This window comes from Myotis yumanensis, unplaced genomic scaffold (assembly GCF_028538775.1).
Source record: "Myotis yumanensis isolate MYYU_CA2020_CCGP unplaced genomic scaffold, mMyoYum1.0.hap1 SCAF_10, whole genome shotgun sequence".
Taxonomy (NCBI): domain Eukaryota; kingdom Metazoa; phylum Chordata; class Mammalia; order Chiroptera; family Vespertilionidae; genus Myotis; species Myotis yumanensis.
Window position 1 is genome coordinate 74,463,296 of NW_027223761.1, and position 6,267 is coordinate 74,469,562.

Sequence of the window (6,267 nt, forward strand, 5' to 3'; positions counted from 1 at the left end):
TTCATTTCACCATTAGGATCAATTTGCATATTGACCTTCTATTATATAGGAGAGAGGCCTGCTGCATGGTTGGGGGCTAGCCAGCCTGCCCTGACAGGGTTCTGGATAGGGGTGGGTTCCCCACAGGGGTAACAGGGCCAGATGAGTGAGGAGCCTGAGGGGTGGGTTTTCAGGACAGCCACACTCCCATATGGGCTGGGGCTCTCTACTGGGGGGTGTGGCCAAATTGAGGGATTTGCAGGCCAGCCATGTTCCTAATTGAGGAGGGGGGCCCCGCTGAGTGGTGGGGCTGTCTGGGGCTGAAATGCTACCTGAGCATGTTTCTACTCATTGGTGTATGGCCCTGGCTTGTAGGGAAACCCTCATGTGAAATCCTTAAGGCATTTCAGAAATAAATGAATAAATATAAATGTATACAGGAAGCGATATACATGCAATTTCTGCTTTCTTCCCTACAATAAGCCTCCCTGCACCAAAGATCACCGGATTGTGCTGCATACTGGATTGAGTAAGTAGCAACGTAAAAATAAAAACACATTGAAAAAAGGATTAGATTAAAATCTACACAGTGGAGTTTATTCTAATGAAAATTAAAGTTAACAAGTAGCCTACATCACAACAAGGAACTGGTGGTCTACGTGTCAAAATATGTTTGCTTTTTAAAAATAATTTTATTGATTTTTTACAGAGAGGAAGGGAGAGGGATAGAGTTAGAAACATGGATGAGAAAGAAGCATCAATCAGCTGCCTCCTGCACACCCCCTACTGGGGATGTGCCCGCAACCAAGGTACATGCCCTTGACCGGATTCAAACCTGGGACCCTTCAATCCCCAGGCCAACGCTCTATCCAGTGAGCGAAATCAGCTAGGGAAAGTTTGCTTTTAATAGTAAACAGTAATATTATAGCTCATAATATTTAGTTTAGATATTTCCTGCATGTATGCACACTCATACACGCACTGAATGTTTTAGTAACTCTGGGTAACTATTCTCTTAAGAAACCAAAGTAATATTCCCATCAGTATTTTGAGTAAATAAATTGATAACTTTGAAAGACTAATAGGCATTTTGTTATTAGTCTATCTTCCATCAATCATATCTATAAAATAAATTGTTTTGGGATGAGCAATTAAGCACGTGCTTACAAAGAGCAGTGACTTCTTTAGGCCTTCCTGTGCTCCTCTGTCTTCAGTTTTAAAATCCTCCATATTTCATGAATTGCTTTCTTAATTAATTTCTCCTTAGCACTTACCACACTCCCACACTCTTCCAGTCACATAATGGTTTCATGTTTGTCTTCTCACCTTGATGTAAAGCCATGAGGCAAGGGACCATTGCCTGTGTTGACTGAACCCCTGGAGCCTAGAGCAGTGTCTAATGGAGTAGGTCATCCAGATATATTCGCTAAGTGACTGAATGAATGAGATGCAGGAAGATTCTCACAAGAGAGAAATTTAACTAGATTACCTGCAAATAACTAACCTTGGCTGTTTAATTTAGAAATATTTAAATTAAAAAAAATATTAATAACAAATAATAACATTGTGTGCTCACAACGTGCTATGCAATTTCCACATTTTATTCCCTTAATGTTCAAAGGTGTGTAGGTATGTACTATTACTTATTTTACCAATAGAGGAACCACAAGCATGGGAAAATGCAATACCTTGCCTAAGAAAGGAAGGTTAAAATGCTATCAGATATCTGAGTCCAGAATCTGAGTCATTAGTCTCTACAGTAACCCACAAAACAGAATCATCTGAAAAGAAAGTGTTAGATAAGAAAATATTTGATCTGGTGGAAAATGTTTTCACTCCTAACAGCAGAGCTGCTTCTCAGAAACACATAGCTCCTAGGACATAGCAGATCTGCAGGATGGGGACACAGATCACAATGGTTCAACTTCTCCAAATGCTATAGATTGAATGTATGTGTGTCCCCCCAATACTCAGATGTTGAAAATCTAAGGCCCATAGTGACAATATCAGGATTTGAGGTATTTAGCAGTTGAATTGATCATGAGGGAAAAAGCCTCATGAATGGATTTACCACCTTAAAACAGATTCCAAAGAGCTACCTCGCAGTTTCTGCCATGTGAGGTCATGGTGAGAAGTCAACAGTCTGCAACTGGGAAAGGAGCTTTAGCCACAAGCCAGACATGGTGGCACCTGGTTTTGCGCTTCCAGATGCAGAACTGTGAGAAATAAAGTCCTCTTGTTGATAAGCCACCCAGTCTGTGGCATTTTGTTACAGTAGCGTGAATGGACTAATGAAGCAGGGGGTCCCGCGGGGGTGAGGATGATGGAGCCCTAACGAAGCATGCCCGACTCCAGAGACCAGGTTCAGTGATGCAAATCTAAGTTTATTGTGTAAGTGCAGCAGTATATATAACATTTTGGACCAATCAGAAGTTTACACAATCATTAGGGCAGCCAATAGTAGGAAAGATCAGAGTACTATGTTGGGGCTCTAGGAGGTTTGCTCAGGCGGGCGATGCCACTTCCCGGTGTGCTGAGGAAGCTTGTGCAGGTGGAGTGTGCTCACGCCATTGCATCTGCCACTGCACTGAGATAAATCTCCTGAGCTCATCCCACATCTCCCCCTTCTTTTCTTATTAGTGCCTGCTGGACGTGTATGATCATGGCTTGCTGGGCACTTAGCTTAAGGAACATGTTGTATAAACAGCGAAATAATACTATTTCTACGAAGAATCCTACTATCATGACTCCCCAAATGAGGAGGTTGGCTGATTTGGCTCACTGGATAGAGCGTTGGCCTGGGGATTGAAGGAGGTTAGACGGCTGAGAGCATCACTTAAGAAACTAAACTCGCCCTGACTGGTCTGGCTCAGTGGATAGAGCGTCGGCCTGCGGACTGAAGGGTCCCAGGTTCGATTCCGGTCAAGAGCATGTACCTTGGTTGCGGGCACATCCCCAGTTGGGGCTGTGCAGGAGGCAGCTGATCGATGTTTCTCTCTCATCAATGTTTCTAACTCTCTATCCCTCTCCCTTCCTCTCTGTAAAAAAATCAATAAAATATATTAAAAAAAAAAAAAGAAACTAAACTCAACGGGTATTACTGCATGAGGTGCTAGGTATATCCACCCTTGTCCCGGGGCAGTCCCATTATCTAGAGTCCACTTAAGGAAGTTAGGGCTACTGCTATCAGCCCATACAGTCCCGTTCTATGGCAATGAGACCGGTTCTGCTCCGTCACAGGGTAAGTCCACAGAGCAGTTAGACACTTGGACAGCGGGGAATTGTAGGCTGTTGGCGCTGACAGGCATGAGCACCCCTGGATGAGGTATGGCCGCCCATACATGTTGTGCTCGTGCCTGAGAGTTCCCTGTTATGATGGCACACATTAATAGGAATAATGTCCCTTCTGACGGATTGCCTTCTGGTGCCATGCGTGCAGCTTGGTCCTGTAGGTTCTTGAGGGCCCGTCAATGCCTTGGTTGCCTCCGCCGTCGGGATTAGTTGTCCTCTATGGTCAGGTCCTCCATTTCCTCTACCGGGGGTGATGGTGGTGGTGGTAGTCTACGGCTCATCGCTGGTGGTGCAGGGTTTGATGTTATTGGCAGGAATCCATGCGGGATTTTTCTCACCTTCTGGAAAAACACAAGCAAACCCTCTCCCTTGGGTTAAGAGTGGTCAGGGCCCTTTCAAGCCCTGGTTAGTGGATCTCTCCACTGGAACAGAGGGAGAGGTGTTGGTACATCCCTGAGACCTTCCAAATGATTGAAAATGGGAGGAAGACCGTCGGGGGCAAAATGAAAATAATTGAGAATTAACAAGGCCTGTTGTAATAGTTGTTGGTGCTTGCCTGTATTTCCCCCTTCTTTTTCTTTTTAAATCTGGGTTTTTAATTCTTTGTTCTGTCCATAAGGCATTGGGTTGGAGCCCCCAGGGGTTGACCCCTTGTGACTAGAGGGGGCCTAAAGGCAATAGGGGGCCACAGGTTTTGCATGCCCATATGAGATGCTTGCAGCTAGAGAGGGTTAAATGAGGAAATAGCTTGTGCAAGCCAGCTGCCTCTATCTCTGGATTGTTTTTCTTCTTGTCTTCATGGCTGGAGCATTCCTGATAATTCCTCTCTGTTGCAGGAATCCACATGGTCTTGGAGTTGTTTTCTGAAAATATTCTCGACCAAAGGTTAATAAAGGAAACTTTACTTGGGATTCTATTTATTTTTGTTTAAATGAATTTCCTTTGGCTTATTTTGACACCACGTAGGTTTTTCATGGGTGTCTTGCTGTTAGCATTTCAAATGAAAAATTTTTCTAGATGTAAATTAGTTACAGGATATTTTTCCTTACATAGTATTTTTCCACTATTCCCCCTTTTTTGATTTAATTATTAGAAGAATTTTTTGGAAAATTTATAATGCAGTCTATATAACTTTAAATTTTAATTTTTTGCATAAAAATATGACTGCTTTAGGTTCATTGTATGTTAAGCAATTTTTTCATGAAATGAAAATTTTGGTTAATACTTCTTGAGCCAATTTTAATTAATCTGAAAACTTGATTACTATTTTACTGTCAAATTTAATACTTTAATAACAATCTTAGTTTACACTGTAAATATTAATGGAAAGGATTATTTTGCATCCTTGAGAAAGCCCTGAGCATTCCTGGTGTTAGGCTGGATTTCTTAAGTGCCTTCCCAGGGGACCTTCCACATAGTGGAAGGGATTAAATCCTTTCATGTTCTTAAATTATATTGCTGATAACAATCCTAGTTTCCAAGCATTTAAAGAATTAGTTTGTAAGCTTGTTTGGAATAAATGTATAATATGCTGTTATAAAATATTAAAAATTATTAATGAGCTTCTGTTATTTTAAATTATATTTTAAAATTATATTGCTGTATTTAAGAAATATTAAATAAAATAACTTGTTTTGCCCTTTCTTAGAGGCAAAAAACCTAAAGTATATATTTATTAATTTTTATTTGATAAAGCTTTCCTTGTGATTTCAAGCATATTAAATTGGCTTTATTAAAAAATCCTTTAAGAAGAAAGAATAAACTTTTGAAAACATTTCAGGGCCCATGAAATGTCTCAAAGTCATTCCTTGGTTATAGTACTTTTTATAATTATTAAGAGATATCAATTAAATTAAAACTGACAAGATTGTCTTTCTATACTTTAGATACCACAATTATAATTTTTCCCAATTTAATTTAACTAGAACTTTAAACTCCTAGCTGGCAAGTTAAATATTCAGCATTTCTTTAGATTAATAAGAGTAGGTGCTTCCTTTTGAAATGGCGAGATCTCAAACCTGCGACACGCGGCCCCCGCCCTTCTCCGCATTCTCAGTGAAGGGGTGGGAACTGCACCCTCCATCTTACCCTGGGTCCTCCATTTTTGGGCAGGGCCATGTGCTCGGCAAGGCTTCTTTCAGGAAGAAGCCTCTGCTAGCCACACCCAGGATTTCTCTGGACTAACCAATGATAATCAAGGGAAGTGCACGCCATCACTATGACCACATCCTGTGTAATGAGACACCAACTCACGCCTGGCCAATCGGCAGGGCCCACAGTACCCTCTCCCGCCCTTATTCCACCCCCCCTATAAAACTCCTGGTCCCATCAGGCTTCGCTCTCTCGGCCACTTGGCTTGCCATTGTGTCGGTGAGTGTGGTGGACGGGGAGTTTGAGCTAGCTTAAAATAAAGGACTCTTTGCTTTTGCATCGGACTGGCTGGCTCCCTGGTGGGCTCTTGGGATTCTTGAAATCTGGGCATAACACCTTTCTTGTGTAATCTTAAGTATATTGTATTAGTCTAATTTAGTATTGGAAGGGTTAAAGAGAAGAAAATTGGACAGAGATAAGTTTGCTTGCTAGCTGCTTGGATCCTTGAGACCTGCATACCTTAGATAAACAAAAAACAACAAAGAACTCTCTCTCCCTGCTCTCCATTGCAACGGCCTCTTTTTTTTCTTTCTTTTTTTCTCTGCATTAACCATTTGGATATTGGGACTATTGTTGTAGTTCCGGTGGCATTTGCTGCAGCTGTGGGGTTAACATTCACAGGAAAGAGTCTAGGGGTCTCTAGCCCTAAAGACTTCTTTGCTCTATCTCTCTGGCTACACAAGGATTGATATATCCCCGTCCAGGGATTATCATCCGTGTCCCCCACGAAAGGATTACTTGGGGGCCTGATCACACTCCCTAAACAGTTAAACTTTTTGTTCGCTCTGCAAGAGGAGCGGGGGAGTGACTCTGGCAGGAAGGTTCCTAGTGAGACTCCCCTGCTTC